The sequence below is a fragment of the Monodelphis domestica genome, chromosome 6 (assembly GCF_027887165.1).
Source record: "Monodelphis domestica isolate mMonDom1 chromosome 6, mMonDom1.pri, whole genome shotgun sequence".
Taxonomy (NCBI): domain Eukaryota; kingdom Metazoa; phylum Chordata; class Mammalia; order Didelphimorphia; family Didelphidae; genus Monodelphis; species Monodelphis domestica.
The window spans coordinates 302,869,760-302,889,509 of record NC_077232.1 but is presented as its reverse complement, the minus strand read 5'-3'; the positions used below and the strand labels follow the sequence as shown (position 1 = coordinate 302,889,509).

Sequence of the window (19,750 nt, the reverse complement as noted above, 5' to 3'; positions counted from 1 at the left end):
TGGCCTCAGAGACCACTTGCTCATTTTAATAGATAAAAAAACTAGGGCCAAAGGAGGTAAAAAGGACCTCAGAGGCCCTCAGGTAGGACCTTTTCATTTTTTCTTTTTTAAAAAATTGAATTAAAACGTTTTTTGTTCCATCTTAAGTTCCAAACTGTCTCCCTTCTTCCCTCCTGCCCCAGCTCTAGAGAAGGTTACCATTTGACAGGGACATTACCCTTCTTTTATAGAAAAGGGAACCGGCTTGGTAAGATGATAAGATTTCCTTATGCTCACACACTAAAACGTCAGAGGTGGGATTTTCGTGTGGGTCTTCCCCACTTCTGGGTCCACGGTTCCATTGATTACAGCACTCTTTCCCATTACTTGCTCACTTCCTGTTTTCTGTCCTTCAGGCTTCCCTTTTTTGATTTGGGGGGTATTTCCTCCTCTCTATTCCTCTTTTTTGCTTCTACCCCTGTAGACTCCTCGCAGAAGTAAGAGATGGTGAAAGAATGCATAGAAATTTACAACCCACTGGCCACCTTGTTCAAATTTCAGTGTCCTCTGAAACCTACATGCGGTCTCATTTTCCTTCATAATTTAATAACATTTCTAATACAGATTATTGTTATATAGAAAAGTGAGACAATAAAGACATTTTGTAAATAAAGTGAGACAATAAAGGGATTTTGTAAAAGTTATTCTGTACAGTTGACCTTCCCTAAGGAAGGATGGAAATGGGGGCAGAGGTTCCTGTGGGCATTCACATCGGTGTGGAGATTGGGGTGCTGGTGTGAGAGCTCCCCAGGTGGCTTCCCAGGGTTTTTTCATACAGCAAAAATCTCATTTCTGGTTAGAGAAACTCCTTTTCAAGGACTGCAGAATGATGATTGGTTCTAAGTGAATGATTGCTATTCCATCTCCAAAATCTATACTTCGGTAGCTTTAAGTGCAAAATTGGTTGAGAGGGACAAGAATGGTGGACTTTATAAGGGGAATAGAAAAGATTTCATCAGGGACCACTTTGTATTAGCTTGACACATCCTTGGAGGTATAATTGGTTTTTATTTTTATTTTAAATTTTAAAATATTTTTTCCATGGTTACATTATTCATTTCCTCTCCCCCCACTCTTCCCTCCCACCTTCCTAACAATTAATTCCACTGGATTGTACAAATGTTGTCACTTGATACCTATTTCCATGATATACATTTTTGTAATAAAGAAATCTTTTAAAGCCAACCCCCCAAAGTAAGTACCCATATAAACAAGCGATCAATCACGTGTTTTCTTCTGCATTTTTACTCCCATAGTTTTTTCTCTTGCGGTAGATTGCATTCTTTCTCATGAGTCCCTCAGGAGTGTCCTGGATCATTGCATCGCTATCAGTAGCAAAGTTCATTACATTGGATTGTGCCACAATGTTTTGTTTTCTGTGTACAATGTTCTCCTGGTTCTGCTCATTTCATGCTGTATCAGTTCATTGAGGTCTTTCTTGGAGGTATAATTGAAGAAATCTTACTGACCCATTTTAGGAGTGAAAAGGAAAAAAAGTGAGAAATAATTAAAGCTATCTTGGTACATAGGATAGTAGCCAAAGAATATGGGCAGTATGAGTCTTAGGGGAGTCAAGTTCTGCCTCTACATTGCCTGGTCATTGTCAAGAGGAGAGTTTTAGTTTCTTCTCTCAGATGGGGGCCAACAGATACTTGTAGCTCACCTCTTGTTACTTAAGGTTAGAAGGGGAAGAAAAAGCAGAACTATTAGAAAATTATTGCTTCTGCTTTCTTTGCTATTTGCTCAATTTTCAATTGAGGAGATAAGAATAAAGTAGAGGGAGTCCCAAGGCCCTCTTATGGAGATAGAGAGCACCCAGTTCCTCCTGTAGAAAAAGCCCAAGCCAGCTGAACTACATTCTGTGTTACTGAAAGAAATGGCAGATATGAACGACGAACCACCACTGATCATCTTTGTAAGATTGTAGGGAACACAAGGGCCACAGCATCGGAGCCTTTGTGAGAGACTGCAGAAGTGCCTCAAGATTGGAGGAGGCTATTTTCGGGGGGGGGGTTGTGTAGTCCTTTATTAGCAACCCAAATAGAAGGTATCTGTGGCAGAACACAGGTAGAAGGTGACTACCCTGGAGATTTTAATACATATCATTTATAAGGGCATTTTTCATTATGAAAAAGCTCCCACCCTTTTTTGTCTGCTTACAATGTGCAAAACTTCTGAAAACTGAATGTATGCGCCCAGGTCTGCAAGGAGTGCAAATTTAGAATATGGTAAATGCTTTACAAGTTTTAATTGAAGGACCATCCGCTACCTTGACTTTACATCCATCATCACTTTTTAAAATCATAAAATATTTGATGCCTTCCTTTCTTCCCTCCTTCCTTTTCTCCCTCCCTCCCTTCTTCTTCCTCTTCTTTTTTTAAAGTTTCAGTGTCCCCAAAGACCAGGAACTGTATCGTTTTTTAACCCTTACCTTCCGTCTTGGAATCAATACTGGGTATTAGCTCCAATGTAGAAGAATGGTAAGAGTTAGGCAATGGGGGTGAAGTGACTTGCCCAGGGTCACACAGCTAGGAAGTGTCTGAGGTCAGATTTGAACCTAGGATCTCCTGTTTCTAGGTCTGACTCTCCATCCACTGAGCCACCTAGCTGCCACCATTGTATTTTTTTTTCAATTTTTGTTTTAAAATTATTTTTTCATGTTTAAATGATTCATTTTCTTTCCTTCTCCTCTTCCTTCCCCCGTCCTGGAGCTGATGAGCAATTCCACTGGGCTACACAAATGTTATCACTTGATTCCTATTTAGGAACTGTATCTTTGGAAGGGCTAGGGTGGGACCCCATTAAGAGTATGAGTATGTATGCAGGTAGTACCCCCGAGGATTCAGAAGCTCAGTGGACTGTAAGTTCTCCAGCCACAGAGCTCACTGAACTTTCTTGTCAGTTCCTACACTGGCTTGATCAGGCAGAGTTAAAAAAGGAGAAGCTAATTTTCCTTCCATTCTTCTGCAGCTGCCCTAGCATTTAGTAATACCCCAATGGGATGTCTTCCACACATTGTGTTAGGATATTTCTGGGAGTAATTGTTAAAGACACAGGGTCTAGTTCTGTCATGCTCGTGCCATTTTATGTACTTGTTCAATGGATCTCTAACTCTCCCCTGGGATTCATCATAGTCACTGCAATGGGACCTTTGACCGCCATGGCCGAAACCAGAAGAAATCACAAAGAGATGACTGGGATCTGCTAGATATTTTCTGAAGAGTTTTCTGAATTCCAGTTCCTTTGTCTCACTCAGAGCACCAGCCGACACAGGGATTATGGTAAATGCAACCTTATGGCTTTCCATGGCTTTAGCAGAAAAAGGCAAATGCATTTCAACACCATCAGCTGAGACATATGCTCAAACATTCCTGTCTTCTATAGCTCTCCATAAATCTTGATCAATACAGAGGTCATGCAAAGGTCTTACACACACACACACACACACACACACACACACACACACACACACACACACACACATATATATACACACCCTGGGAAGTGCACATGATGGGAAGACCCAAGTGCTGGGAGCCATCAGACCATGATGCTTTGACAGAGTCACGCGTGGTAGCTGGGGAGACCACAGAGTGGTCCTTGGCAAGATGTGATTGCCCACCCAACCCCCTTTTACATGACTCCTTTCATCAATGCCCCTTACCTATGAATTGACATGATTATTATGCCCCCTAGTCTCAAAAGAAATAATGCAAGAGCAAAACACCTGTATCCTAATTCCCCAAAACATCACCAAAAGATCAGACCCTGAAGCCCAATCCCAAAAAGACTATCATGGGTTAACTTTTACTTAGGTACATAATTCCCAGCAAAACCGCAGCTACAGGCCAAGCCAAAACTTTCCCACATACAGAAGCCTATTCTCATGAAGTCAGCACACAAATCAATCACAGAGGCCCAAGTGATAAGTACAAGCTTCAGTATGCCTCAGTGACTCAGGAACTCCCTAGAAGCCACCAGTCTAAACTTGAATTGAGTTTCCAGACCCCTCAGCCTCGATGATATGATTGTTGAATTGTCTTCTAAGAATTTCTGATTAATTATTCCATTTTATTAAAAGCAATAAGTAATTTTCCTGGATTGTTTGTAATCTCAAAACTTCTCACAGGGTAATGAGAAAATTAAGCCACCTGTGACAAAATCATTCATCTTGTGTGCAACCTTTATTCTGTCTAATCACAATACAGAAATATAAAATGTTAATCAAGTGATTTGTTAAAAGTTAATGTATCACTTTTCCGATTTTCTCTCTTTGATTTTGTGTATCTGCATGCCAAGAAAATGGGTATAAAAATAAAGATCAGACATCAGGATAGTGGAGCAGCTATCAGATGCAAAACAATCCCATGGCTGTAATGATTAAGCTGTCTTCCGTTTGTTATTTTTGTTGACTGATTGTTCACCACCAGTTGAGATACCAGTTGAGAACTTTGTCCGTGGCACCCAAGGATGAATATTCTCTGGGGAATAGATGGATCCATTTGTTTGTAAGCATGAGCAGCAGAAGACCCACACCAAGCATAACTTGCTTGGAGGCAGTATGGCTCTAGCTGGTCCTTTTGGGACTGTGCTTGTGGAAGCCCACCTTCTAACTGTGCATTCCACTGAGAACCTGAGGCTATATACCAGGTCCTGGAGTGAATGGCTTCTCAGCAGATGACTCAGTTAGGCATCTTGGAACCTATGCTGCCTAAGGTGGGGGAGGATGAATGATTAAACCAGTACCTTCCATCTTGGAGTCAATATTGACTCCAAGGCAGAAGAGTGATAAGGGCTAGGCAATGGGGGTCAAATGACTTGCCCAGGGTCATGCAGCTGGGAAGTGTCTGAGGCCAGATTTGAACTTAGGACCTCCCGTCTCTAGGGCTGGCTCTCAATCCACTGAGCTACCCAGCTGCCTCCTAGGAATGGCTAATTTTCAAACAGGGCAGACTGTGGTCTAGGTCAGTGAGCTTCACTTTGGTTTTTGTCCTCCCCACCCCAACAGTACCCATTAGGAACCACAATAGATTCTTTGTAAGAGCTCATTTCCTTTTTTGATAGACTTAGTGGACTGATAAGACCTAGAGCAGGAAAGGGACCTCTGAAGTGATCTAGTTCAACTTCCTTATTTTGCAGATGAGAAAATGAGCAAAGGGAGATTATATGATTTGCCTAAGACTAATTAACAATGCGCCTCAGAGGTGGGATTTGAACACAGGTCTTCTAATTCAGAGATACTTTTCTTTCCATTGTATCACATGGGAAATGCTATAGATGTAATTTATCTGAATTCAGCAAAGCATTTTACCAAATCCCCTATTATCCTTGGGAAAGTACGATCTTTAGGCTAGATGGTGGTACAGTACAGGCTATTCAAAATTAGTTGAATAAATGCCTGGATCCCAAGAGGAATCAGTCATGTCCTAATGTCATTTTAGAGGGGAAGTCCTTAGTGGAAAACGAGTCAGATCTGTGGTTGCTCTTGTGCTATTGAGCCATTTTACCAATTAATTGTCTGCTAGCTCAGACAGTAGGATTATCACACTTGCTGATAACACCCAGTTAAATATAACATAATCAATATACAAAGAAATGTCAGTGTGTCATCATCCCTCTCAACATGAAATGTAATACCCACATAACCAAGGAGATCTGTGATTTTATTATTTTGGAAGTTCTCTTCAACAATGCAGATGGTGACCTGTTCATGCCTCCCTATACCTATACACACTTGTCCATCTCCTTCCACAAGTCCCCCACAGGAAGCCCACTCAACATGCTGGAGACCTTTCTCACTTGCTCATAGCATTCCCAGTGTACCAGTAGAGGATTTTGGTCATCTCTCATCCTGGCCGCTTGACCAACTCATCTCTTCTTTCTATTATGCAATTCCTTGATGACATTGTTTCTATTTTAATTCTTGAAGGATTGAGGGAATTTTTTAGATAATATATTTTTTTAAACCCTCACCTTCCGTCTTGGAGTCAATACTGTGTAAGGGCTAAGCCATGGGGGTCAAGTGACTTGCCCAGGGTCACACAGCTGGGAAGTGTCTGAGGCCACATTTGAACCTAGGACCTCCTGTCTCTAGGCCTGGCTCTCCATCCACTGAGCTACCCAGCTGCCCCCTTCATTATTTCTTTAGCTCAATAATATTCCATTGCATTCATATATCCCACGTTTTATTGAAACATTCCCTAATTGATGGTCATCTACATTGTTTCCAATTTTTTGCTATCAAAAAAAGTGTGGCTATGAATAGGTAGGCATGGGCTGGGTCTTTCTTCTTATCCATGATCTTTTGGGGGGCATAAAGCCAGTAATAATAGTATCAATGGGTTAAAGGGTATGGGTTTTTTAGTCAATTTATTTGCATTATTCTAAATTGTTTTCCATAATGATTGTATTGATTCAGAGCTCTCCCAGCAATGCACTAGTATACCTATCTTTCCAAAATCTCTCCAATATCCACTATTCCTTTTTTTAAAAAAAATAAACCCTTACCTTCCATCTTAGAATCAATACTGTATATTAGTTTCAAGGAAGAAGACCAGTAAGGACTAGGCAATGGGAGTTAAGTGACTTGCCCAGGGTCACCTAGCTAGTGTCTGAGGTCAAATTTGAACCCAGGACCTCCTGACTCTAGGCTTGGCTCTCAATGCACTGAGCCACCCAGCTGGCCCCTCACGGTTCCTTTTTGATTTTTTTAGATCACAGAGACAACATTTGATAGAGATAGCAGTAAAGCCCTATATATAGGTTAAAGAAAAAAATCACCTTCACAAATACAAGATAGAGAAGGTATGAACTAGACAATAGCTTATAGAAAAAAGAACTGATAGTTTTGATGTCCTGCAAGTTGAATACAGATAAAAATGTGAAATAACAATTAAAAAAAAAAGAAGCTTATGTGACCTTGACTCCCTAAAAGAGGCATCCTGTTCAGAGCAAAAGAAATGTTATATTCTGTTCAATATAGGACACCCTGTTTTGAGAAAGACACCAACAATCTAGGTAACATCCAGAGCAGGGTGTTTAGAATGAGGAAGGCCCCTGAGTTCCTATCATATAAGGAATGTCTTTACGGAACTAGGAATGTATAATCTGGAGAAGAGAAGACATTTGCTTGATGATGTAAGTGGCTGTCATTTGGAAAAGAGATTAGATTGGTTCTTCCCAGAGGAGATTTTTAGGAACAATGGGCAGAAGTTTTGGAGGTAAGTTTTGGCTTCATTTGAGGAAAATCTAATTTTTATTATATAAATATGTATATTATTATATAAATATATATATAATATAAATATTATATACATAATAAAAAGCGATTCCAGATTGTAATGGGCTGCCTCATGAAGTAATACATTCTTCCTCACTGAAGCTCTTTTTAAAGGCCTGAATGATCATCTACTTGTTGGGGAGGTGGTAAAGGGATTTGCTATCCAGGAACAAGAGGGGAGCATCCTTTTGATAAAAGTTCACACCCTCAGAGGACGGGAGGTGGATCCCACAGGTACTGCCCTTGGGCAGTGCCAGGCAATAAGAAACTATGATTGATTCCTGAGATGTGGATGGGAGAGCTGATGGGTGGAGAAAACTTTGTGTAATTGAGAGCCTCTAGGACCCTTGCAGTCTTTTGGCAGCTCAGTCTTTTTGTGGCTCAGTCTAGTGTGGCTCAGTTTGATTAGGCAATCCATTCTGCCTTGGATTTGGCATTGGTGGCTGAAGGAGTTCGATTTCTGTGATTTGCTTGGGTCGAGGAGACCATGGCCAGAGACACTGGCTCTTCAGATCTTCTATCTTTGGTGGGATGCGCTCTCTTTGGTCTGGAGGCCCTTGGATCTGGACTTGGGGTACTTAGCTAGGCAATATTTTCTACCTCCTTCCTACATTTCCCCCTTTACTATCTCTACCTTGCTGTAAAAAAGCTACTGAATCTACTAACAGCCTCATGACTTGAGTTAATTTTTGTAAACAGCGACCACAACAATATTTAAAAAATTCTTATATATTTGTGAAGCCCATTTTAATTATTACATGAGATGCTGTGACTCTGATGTCAGAGAATCTTGCTTTCAGGGAGCAGCATGACATTTCTCTCCTTACTTTCCTTTTTTAATATTCAATACTGCTAATAGGAGACAACATTTGCATGATCTGGTTAGAGGAGGAGAGCACTATTTCCACATCTCTTCCCAAAAGGGCTCTTTATTTTTGGTTTACTTTGATCTTTTAGTGATGTGGACTATTCTTTCAGATGGCTGTTAATACTGCAAACTCTTCATATTATGAACAATGTTTGTTCAAATCATTTTTGGTTAAGTATGTGTTAGTTGCCAAGGCATGGGGTCTAGGAGACCCTTAGAGATATTTGCCACAAAATTTTCTCATAGTCGACTGCTTCCCTTTTTATCTTAGATGCATTGTGCTCTTTTAAAAGCTTTTTAATTTCATGCCGTTGAAATTATTTATTTTAATCTTTAATAATTGTCTCTATCCCTTGTTTGTGTAGCAAGCAGGATTTAGGGCCAGCCACAGTAATGACACTTTGCCTAACCGAGATGGTCATCAGTATTCTCTCTCTCTCTCTTCCTCCCCTTCTCCTTCCAGCTCTTCCTTCCATTCTCTGTCTGTCTGTCTCCCCCCGCCTCCTGTCTCTCCACCTCTACTTCTTTATTTAGAAACCAGCAGAGTTATTAAGCCCTTGACTGTTTTAGACACAGTGCCAGGTGCTGGGAAAACCAATATGGAGCTGCTGTCAGGGAGCTCGAGTCTAATGGAGGAGACAAGAAGTACCCTTAAAAACATATACAGCATAAACATAAACCTGATCAGTGCAGAAGTCCACACAATGTAGTTAAATAGAAGGTAATTTGGGAGGAAGGACACAAAAACCCCATGCAGAAGATGACTCTTGAGCTGCGCCTACGGGCATGGGAGATGGGATATCGTGCGTGAGAAACAGAGAGGGCTGAAAAGGTAAGTTGGGGCCAGTTATGAGGGCTTTAATAGCTAAGTGTCAGAGATTTTATTGACTCCAAGAGGTAATAGGAAGCCATTGGAACTGATTAAATAGGGGAATCACATGTTCAAACCTGCGTTTAAGGAAAATGACTTGTGTAGGATGGACTGGAGTGGGGAGAGGCTTGAGGCAAGGACGTTCATTTGAAGGCTGTTGCCCATGTGTGAGTAGCTAGCTAGAAGGTTTGGAATCAAGAGAGATTGTGAGGTAGAAATGGCCAGATGGGATAACTGCCTGGTCACATGGGATGAGGATGAGTGAAGAGCCTGGGCTAACACTAGAATTAAGAACCCAACACAGTGGAAGTATGGTGATGCCTTCAACAGAAACAGGGAAGTTGAGAAAAGAGAGAGTGTAGAGGTAGAGATAATGAGGTGGTTTTACACAGGCCGAACTGAGGATGTCTTCACTGTATCCAGTTTGAAATGTCTACTAAGTAATTGGTGATGTCGGGCTGAAGTTTGGGGGGGAGAGATTGAAATTAGATACATAGATACAGCACTTAGCTATATCTGCGAGTCATCTGCAAAAGGATGATAATTAAGCCCAGGGGAGCTCTTGGTTAGGTTACTGAGGGAGAAAGCATGAAGGGAAAAGGGAGGAGGGCTCAGGACAGAACACCCACAGTTAGAGGGCATGCAGCGGATTGATGAGTCAGCAAAGGAGACCAAGAAGGAGCACTTTGACAGGCAGGAGGCGAACCAGGAGAGAAAAGTGGAATGAAACTTAAGTGAGCAGAGAGTATCCTAGGGAAGAGGGTGGTTAACAGGATCAAAGGCAACAAAGAATTTGAAAGGGAATAGAACTGAGAGAAGATCATCAGCTTTGGCAACTGAGTAATTGGTGGTAACTGGAGAAAGTACTATAAATGGAGAGATGAAATTTCCAAGGTAATCAAAGACTTTATTCTAATTTTCAAAATTAACAAATCAACGTCAACAATTCTATCTCATTAATTAAATAATTAGCGTGGAGCCCCCAAATTGTAAGGCTTAAATATTTTTTATTTTTCTATCTTTAAATGCCATTTCATGAGGTGCTCAGGCCGGGCTCACTTTACTGAAATTCCTCATTCTCTTGACTTTTCCACCCCCTTCCCAGAAGCCTCCTTGCCCTGAAGATGACTCTGCCCTTTTACCTTCTTCTTTCATTGATGAATCACTGACCACTCTTTCATGACATACCTAGATCATGTTCCCTATATTCCCATATCCCTTTCTCATTCTTCATATTTTTTCTTCTTTCTCTCCAGAAGCCTTACTACCCATGTGGGCCACCTTTCCCCATTCTTTATCAGCTTTCTAGCTTCTTTTATTTGCTATCTTCTTAAAAAAAAAAAACCCTTACCTTCTGTCTTGGAATCAATATTATGTATTGGTTCCTAGGCAGAAGAGTGGTAAGGGCTAGGCAATGGGGGTTAAGTGACTTGCCCAGGGTCACAGAGCTGGGCAGTGTCTGAGGCCAGATTTGAACCTAGGACCTCCCATCTCCAGGCCTGCTTCTCAATCCACTGAGCTACCCAGCTGCCCCCTATTTGATATCTTTTTATATTAGCTTTCATTAGAATTTTAACTCCTTGAGAATATTGGATTATCTTTTCTTGGGCTTATATCTTTATTTTCACAATTTCATATAGGATCTGGCATCTAGTATGTGCTGTGAACTTTAAAAAACTACTCCACCCTACTTAGACCATACTTTAGGGGAAGATAAAGTTGTAATCTCCTGATTGAACAATGAAGGTACTTAGTTCTCACCTTATAGTGAAGCTAGAACTTTAAGCTAAGTCTATTTTTAGATCTAATACAAAAAGGTATTAAGTAACTATGAAGGTTAAATTAATCACAAAAAGGTCAAGTAACTCACAAAAGGTGAACTTAACAAAGAAGTGTTAAGTAACTAAAGATATAATTAAATAAAAAAAGGTGAGAACTAAAAGTATGGACAGTTCTGGAGAAAAAAAAAGCCTTTAATATGATTGGTAGATGTGAAAATTTAGAGGAGGAGACACAAGGATGAAAGGTCTATATATTTGAGATTTTTCATCCCTCAAGGTCTCTCTCTCTTTCCCTGACTGGTGTTAGAGAATTAGCTGAGAGCTGCGCTGAGCCTTTAGGCATCTTAGCCTCTTGACAAGCTATTGTCTGGTTTGGTGGTGAGTTTCTGGCTGAATTCCCTCCTTTACTTTCCAACTTTTTCCTCTCAGAAGCCTCTAATCTTCTCCAGAGACCTAGAGGCGGGGAGTTTAAAACTCCTCCTGGCATAGGCCAGGTAGGAGAAATCCTATATCCTCTTTGATCCTTCTCCTTAAATTCCTTCCCTCTATATTAATTAAATTGCCATAAATTTCCAGACTGATTTGGGAATTTTATTTGGTGACCATTTAAATCTAGATTTAAAATCACAACCCTAAAATTATCTGACAGTGCTTAATAAATGTTCTTTCTCTCTGCTTACTATCTACATTTACTGAAACCTTTCTCCTATAAATATTTATTCATCTTTTAACCAGATCAGTTAATCAAATCTGGCCTATCATCATTCCTAGAAAGGATTCTAGGATCATAGATTATTTTTTTTCCATTTTAAATATTTATTTTTAAAAAAATATATTTTTCCATGTTTTCATGATTCATTTTCTTTCTTTTCCCCTTCCCAGAGACAATAAGCAATCCCACTGGGTTGTACAAATGTTATCACTTGATACCTATTTCCATATTATCCATTTTTGCAATAGAGCAATAGGATCATAGATTTAAAGTACAAATAGGAATACTCCACCGTTTTGGTCTTGGCATCCCTTTATGCTCTAAACAGTGATTGAGCACTCCTATCCCCAAGACCATTTATGTAGGTTATATTTATCTGCCAATATTTACTCTCTAAGAAATTAAAGCTGATATGAATAGAAGCAAGAGAACATTACATAAGGCTATATAGTTAATGTTTGAGGAATAACTTGTGAATGGTCATCTCCAGGGAATGAACAGAAAAAAGGAGAACTTGAAAGACAATCTCTCTATACATATCTGTTTGCTAGATGATACTTTCTATGGTGTGGGGAGGGGAAGAAGGAGCTGAGATACCTAGAAATGAAAGCAGCTTTGTATTCTTATGAAAATGGTCTTGATCTCTTTTTGACTTCTCTTTGAAAGGATCATAGGGGCCCCCAGGGGTCTTTGGAGCATATTTCTGGAAGCACTAATTTAGAGCCCAAAGAGACCTTGGACCCCACTGGGTCTAAACTGCTCATTAGGAAAACTGAAGCAGAGAGGATAAATAACTTATTTGGGTTTACACAACTGGTTAGTGTCTGCAGAGATATTTGAATGGGGTGTTTCAGTGCTTCATCTACCCCAGCATATTGCCTGTCAGTCTAATACTCTATTGCTCCATTCACCTTGAAAATTTCAAAACCAAAATAGACCTTCCTTGCCAATGTTCTGTATGTATAGTCTCCACTTGTTAGAATGTAAGTTCCCTGGGGCAGCTGGGTGGCTCAGTGGATTGAGAGCCAGGCCCAGAGATGGGAGGTCCTGGATTCAAATCTGGCCTCAGACTCTTCCCAGCTGGGTGACCCTGGGCAAGTCACTTGACCCCCATTGCCTAGCCCTTGCCTTGACACAGTATTGATTTCAAGATGGAAGGTAAGGGTTAAAATATATATATATATATTTTACTAAAATTTATTTAAAAACAAAACAAACAAAAAACAAAGCAGAGTAAGCTAACCAAAGATATCTTTAACTGTCACTTCATTTGCTGACTTTTTAATTCTGGAAATGGTTCTATGATTCAAATCTTTCACAATACAGAATAATGTATTTAATAATAAATCCTTTCAAGTTTCTTTGCAAAATAAAGGTTAAGACCAATTTTCTCAGGAAATAAGTTCTCTTACTTCTTTTCCTCATTCCTCTCATTAGTCATCATGGTTAAACTTGGTTTTCTCACAGATTCCTCATAGAATGACAAGTAAACTTTCTAATATCACAAAGCCGTTTGATTTATGATAAAGAATGCTCTCCACCTCCAGAGGAAGAACTGTTGGAGTAGGAATGCAGATGAAAGCAGATGATTTATCTCTTGTTTATTTGGGAATATGATTTGGGGGTTTGTTTTATGAGATCATTTACTTACAAAAATGAAAAATATGACAATATATTTTGTGTGATAATACATGTATAACTCAGACTGAATTGCTTGCCTGTTCTGGGAGGGAGGGAGAGAATTTGGATCATATAACTTTGGAAAACTTATATGAAAATTTGTTATTATGTGTAATTGGTAAAAAATAAATAAAATAAAATGTAATCAACAACTTTAATAGATACCCTCAAGAAGACTATAGGTATTAATACTAGATTTTTTTTCGTTGTCGTAAGTGAAAAAACTCATAAAACCAAAACCCCCAAACATATCCCCAAATAAACAAGTGATAAATCATGGGTTTCATCTTCATTCCTATCCCAACAGTTCTTTCTCTGGAGGTGGATACTATTCTTTTTCATCAGTTCCTCAAAATTATCCTGGATCATTGTATTGCTGTTAGTAGCAAAGTCTGTCCCATTTCATTATTCCAGAATATTTTGGTTACTGTGTACAATGTTCTCCTGGTTCTGCTTATTTCACTCTGCATCAGTTCATGGAGGTCTTTCCAGCTCTTTCTGCAATCATCCTGCTCATCATTCCTTACAGCATAATAGTATTCCATCACCATCACATACCACAATTATTTGATTAAGAATTCTATTCCTAGCCATAATTGTAAAATCAGCCAATCAGCAAGCATTTTTTAGATATCAACTATACAAGGTGGGCTATACTGGGAATACAAAGACCAAGAATCAAGTTATTCCTACTTGTAGGGAGCGAACATTCTAACGGGAAGACTCTACACATACAAATATATCCAGCATAAATACTAAGTGAACAAATATCAATATACACAAAGAAGTCAATAACAAGGTAGAAGACTAGTCAATTTTCAATCAAGTTCAACTCATTGGGAGTTTTCTTGGCAAGGATACTGGAGTAGTTTGCTATTTCCTTCTCCAGCTCATTTTATAAATCAGGAGGCCAAGGGAAATAGGTTTAAGCGATTTGCCCAGGGTCACATAGACAGTGAGTGTCTGAGAGCAGATCTGAACTCAGGAATTTGAGTCTTCCTGCGTCCAAGTCCTGTGTTCTATCCCTTATACCATCCAGCTGCATTTGGGTAGAAGGCACTGGAGTTGAAAGATCAGGAAAAGTTCTGTGTGAAAAGAAGATGAAAGGTATTTGATCTGGTTCTTTTCTCATTTTTAAATAATCTGATCTTTATGAGTCAGATCCCATGTTCATTTTGAGTTCATTGTGGTATATGATGTCAGTTTGCTAACTTCTATTTCTGCCACATTGCTTTCTCAGAACTCTTGTCAAATAAATCTTTTGATTTCTCTTCTAGGTAATTTGTGTTTTCGGGCTTATTGAACACTAGGTTTTTGAATTCAATTATTTCTGTTCCTTCCTTGTCTAGTCTGTTGCATCGATTTTTCTACTTTTTAAACAGTACAGAAGAGTCTTGCTTTTTAATATAGTTTGAATTCTAGAAGTGCTTCTGCCATTGTCTCTACTTTTCTTTCATTAATTCCTTGGATATTCTAAATTGTTTCTCTCCAAATAATTCTAACTATTAAAATATCTCCTTGCAAGCTTGATTAGTACAACACTAAATCTTTACAGTAATTTTGGCATTTTTGTCAGATTCAATGTCTAAAGCATATTGTTAAGGAGCATCAAGGCAGCTCAGTGGATTGAGAGCCAGGCCATAAAGAAGAGAGGTCCTAGATTCAAATATGACTTCATATGCTGTCTAACTGTGTGACCCTGGGCAAGTCATTTAACCTCCATTGCCTAGCTTTTACCTTTCTTCTGTCTTGGAAAACTGTATTGTTCCTAAAGACAAAAAAGGGTTTTTTAAAAAATTAAGTATATTATTAACTTGCTATTACAAACTAAGTTCTTTTAGTAATATTTGTGAGGGTGGAGAAAATTTGAGAGGGAAAGTTCCACAGGGCAGAAGGCTATGTTGTTTTCATTTAGTCATTACCAGTCACATCTGACTCTTTGTGACTCCATTTGGAATTTTTCTTGGCAAAGATACTGGAGTAGTTTTGCCATTTACTTCTCCAGCTCATTTTATAGATGATGAAAACTCCGAGGCTACAAAGCATTTCCTCTCCAGATTCAATTCATCCTACTGGACTATTTGCAGCAATTTACTGAGTTCCATTAGCAGTTTTAAGGGCAAATTCTTGGTGGCTTCTGGTCCTATATACTTTCATTAGAATGAGGTGCTTGTTTTCAAATGATTTGGCATTACTCTTTTACCACTACTGAATTATTTTAGTGTTTACTGCTTTATAGTGTGTGCTTCGGATCTCTCTTCCCCTCTACTCCTGCCCCTGCTTTTTTCCTACTTAGAGAATCCTGGAGAGTCAACTAAAACTTAAATGATTTCAGCAAAGTAGCAAGATGTAACTCTACACCAATCATTAACCTTTTTGTATTGTACCAACAAAGCCTGCCAGGAAGAGCTGGAATTTGAAAAGCTATTCAAAATAAGTAAACAATACATCTGATATTTTAAAGCCTACTGTAAGAATGGAAAATTATGAGGCTGGTTGTGGCTTAATAACTTTATTAAATCAAAAGGAGGAGGAGGAGGAAGGAGAGGGAAAAGTAGATACGTAGCTGGCTAATCTGTGGCCACCATTGGGGGTCTCCTCCCTATACTCCACCACAGGTCCAGTCAGCACTGTCCACATGCATGCCAAAGACCTCCACTTCCTCCTTGCCTCACTTTTTTTTTTTTAAACCCTTACCTTCCATCTTGGAGTCAATACTGTGTATTGGCTCCAAGGCAGAAGAGTGGTAAGGGCTAGGCAATGGGGGTCAAGTGACTTGCCCAGGGTCACACAGCTGGGAAGTGGCTGAAGCCAGATTTGAACCTAGGACCTCCCGTCTCTAGGACTGGTTCTCAATCCACTGTGCTACCCAGCTGCCCCCTCCTTGCCTCACTTTGTAGTCTTTTCTCCACCCACTAATTCTTACACGTCACATCTAAGGAACCAAACATAGCTTCTTAATTTTCCTGGACCACCCATGGAGGCAGTCTAGGGCATGTTACAGGGAGGATCATCCTGTCTTCCTGGTCTCAGGATATTCTTGACTCCATTGCTCCCTTTTCTGGAGGCTGGTCTATCTTCAATTTACTCAGTGGTATCTAGTCTCCAGGTGACAGGAGATGACATCACGAGAGCAACGTGCAGGGGAGAGAGAAATTTAACATTCTGGTCTACCACAGACTCAAAGGGGGATTGTGTGAAGAAAGTTCTTCTCTTCTCCCCTTCTGGGCAACACAGCTGGCATGCTTCTGAGTGAGTCTGTGTGAGTCTGCATAAGTTTGCATCACTTAGCATAGGTCATGGGATTTAAAAGAAGGAATAAAAGTATTTGCACTCTATCTCAGGTGACAGCACTGGAGGAGCTGCTATGGTGGCCAGGCTGAGACTACCCAAATGGCTAGCAAGAATAGGCCCAAGATTCATTAATTTTTTGACTTTGTTTTATTAATTCTTGCTGTTTTGCAAGATCATTGGTTTCCAGTTGCTCGATTCTGGTCCTTAAGGCCTGGTTTTCTGCTTTAATCTTTTGGCATTCAGCTGTAATTTTTTGGTTCTCTAATATAAATTGTTGGTTTTCTTTTTGAACCATTTCCCACTTCTCTTCCCAGAGGGCTTCCATCTTTCTGATGATAAGCTCCATTTGAGACTCTTCCAGGGCGTGTGGACAATTTTCATTTTTTTTCGATTTTGCCTTTGAGTTTTGTCCAGTATTTCCTCTGTAGCCTGGGTTTTTCCTCCATAAAATTTTTTGAGGGTGACAGCTTTCTTTTTTGAACTTCTGGTGGGATTTTGAGGCTCCTTTGCACAGTTAGCCATTTTTTGGGGATGTTTTCAGTTCCCTCTTTAGTCAGATATCAGAGTGTGCTAAGCAGTTTTTTTTGTGTATGGTGTTAATGAGCAGGCTCTGTTTTCCTTAGTCCTTTGCGGCTTTTCTTGGTACCTTCCTCCAGGGGGCGCTCAGTGTCTGCTCTCTCTTGCCCGCCTGGTTTTCCAGTTTAGCTACTTTCAGGGCTGAGTCCCCTGCAGACCTAGTCAGTTCCCAAGGACCCAAAAAACGTTCCCTTTTCGTTCCAGAGGGACTCCTGTCTCACTCCCTGGCTCCGGCGGGCGCGCTAGCACTGGGCACTTGAGTTCTGTGCTCTCTCACCTCTTGAGTTTTTCTGCCTCGCTGCCTGGGGGGGGGGGGGGGGGGAGAGATCCCCCTGCTGTCCTAGTCAGCTCACAAGGGCGCAGAAGTGTCCTCACCTCGCTTCAGAGGCGCCCCTTGCTCGGTCGTCTCCACATGCGCTGGCCCTGGCTCTGGCCATATAAGTGGGGGTGAGGGAGGGTGGATCCTCTCGTTTGTGTGGAAGCCCTTTCCCCCTCTTATAGTCTGGTAAAGCCTCGATCTCACACACCTTCGCTGGGCCCCTCCGCTCCTCTGATAAAGATTTTTAAGGTCTTTTGGGGGTGATCCTTATCAGTGTATGTTGGGGAGAGTGAGGAAGCCACGTTTAACTGGCCGCCATGCTTACACAGAAGTCCCCTTAACCTCACTCTTGACAGAATTTATTTCTAAGATATTGAATGATTTCTTTTTGAGTTTTACATTAAGGTTCAGTTTCACCCCTTGCCCTCTGTACTCATTCCTTCGTTCCTAGAAGTTTCTAGGGATGTTCCACCCAATGAATTTCTTCCATTGTAGGATAGATAACAACCAACTCATCCTACGCTTCGATTGCCTAGGCTTTCCCATAAATTGTACAAATCACATGTATTCAGCATACTAGAAGCCTTCCTCTAAGAGGGTCTTTTGATATTTTATGGACCCCAGGGCATCTTTTGCAATATCTGCTTATCCTCACTCTTGTTTCTTGATCGTTCTAATTTTACTTGCAATTGATGCCATAGATGTGATGATTTGCTACAGAAAACTCACACGCACCATTTGTCTTTCCATTGTCCTTTGATAATCCCTAAAATAACCCTAATATATAAGAATCTAGTTCGTGGGGAAGTTGAGAAAATATTTACCAAAGGTCAACTGTCCAATTATTATTATTTCTGAGGGTCCCCTCCTGGTCTTCCACTGGAATGTTTTTCAAAGGAAGAAATCGAATGAATGTTGGGAAGCCACCATGGGCAGCTGTGGGAGACGCTCTACTGGAACAGGAGGAGGATGGGATAGGATCAGACTTCAGGACTGTGAGCAAAGGACTGATAGTCTTTTACTTATAGCAGGTGCTAAAAAATATTTGTGGATTGACTGGGACCAAGGAATTGTAATGGGATGATAGAAATCGGCTGTGAATGGAGTTTAGCAAGCTCATAACCAGAGTGACAGGCTCAGGGTGAGTGAGACACAAAACCTAAGCTAAAGCATCTTCTTTCCCTTCCCCAAGTTCAGAGGATATATGAGGGGGGATTATGGGGCAGAGAAGCTGCTGGTATGGTCCCTTCTAGGCTCGTTGAGAAGCATTTTCATTCTTAATTTTGCTTTCTTTCCTAACCACTATTTTTACTTCTAAGTTTCTTAAAGGGTGACAGAACTCTCTTTTCAGCTACCCTGAGCAGTTTGCTGTGCTTATGGAAAGCACAGAGAGAGACAGGGAAAGAGAAGAGTTTCACTTTTCCCAAAGGCAACATTCTTGCCAGGCAGGGCTGGGAGTGGTGGGTGGAGTCAAGCTGGAGCCACCCAGACTGAAAGCCACAGAGAGGGGGAGGGTGCCAGTGCTACTGTCCATATGCCTCATGGAAGTACCCCAAAGCAAAAGAGACACCCTGAAGGAGATTACAAGTGAGGGCTAGGGAATACCTTTGCCACTTCCTGTGGTTGTGGCCAGAAGGAAAAGCTTAGCTCCTAGAAGAAAGGGTGGGTGAGAATGTCCTAGATCTGTGGTTACCATAGAGACGTTACCACAGCAACATAATAAAGCTACCAAGGTCCTAAAAGGGTCCAGAGCCCTAACTTGCTCAGTAGCTCCCCCTGGTGATCATACAGAAGTTTGGTTATAGACCAAAGTTCTGGAGAATTCAGTTTCAAATCTGTGTATACACCTTTTGACCCAGCAATACCACTATCAGGCTTATTTCCTAATGTCATTGGGGGAAAAAAGAGAACCTATATGTTCTGAAATATTTCTCTTTGTGGTAGCAAAGAACTGGAAATCGAAGGGATGCCTGCCAATTAGGGAATGGCCGACCAAATGGCATATGATTGTGATGATTACTGCCCTGTAAGACGTGACAAGCAGGTTAATTTCGGAAAAAACATGGAGAGACCTACATGAAATTACAAAGACTGAAACGAGTAGAAGCAAGAGAACATTACATACAACTACAGAAATATTGTCTGAAGAAGGACTTGTATATGTCCACCTCCAGAGAAAGAACTTATAAATAGAAACAAACAAGGCATGGTTTTATATATACATGCATCTTTTGGTCAAATGATGCATTCTGTAATGAGGAGAGAAGAGTGAGGAAAAGAGAGAGCTAACTGGGTATTTTAATGGAACAAACAAGCAAATTTAAATTTTAA

At 40.4% G+C, this 19,750-nt stretch overlaps 1 pseudogene; it reads right to left on the bottom strand.

Moving 5' to 3' along the window:
* Nucleotides 1–2,889: 2,889 nt before the first annotated feature.
* Nucleotides 2,890–19,115, bottom strand: LOC100619373 (protein MEMO1-like; annotated as a pseudogene).
* Between the last annotated feature and the right edge of the window lie 635 nt (nt 19,116–19,750).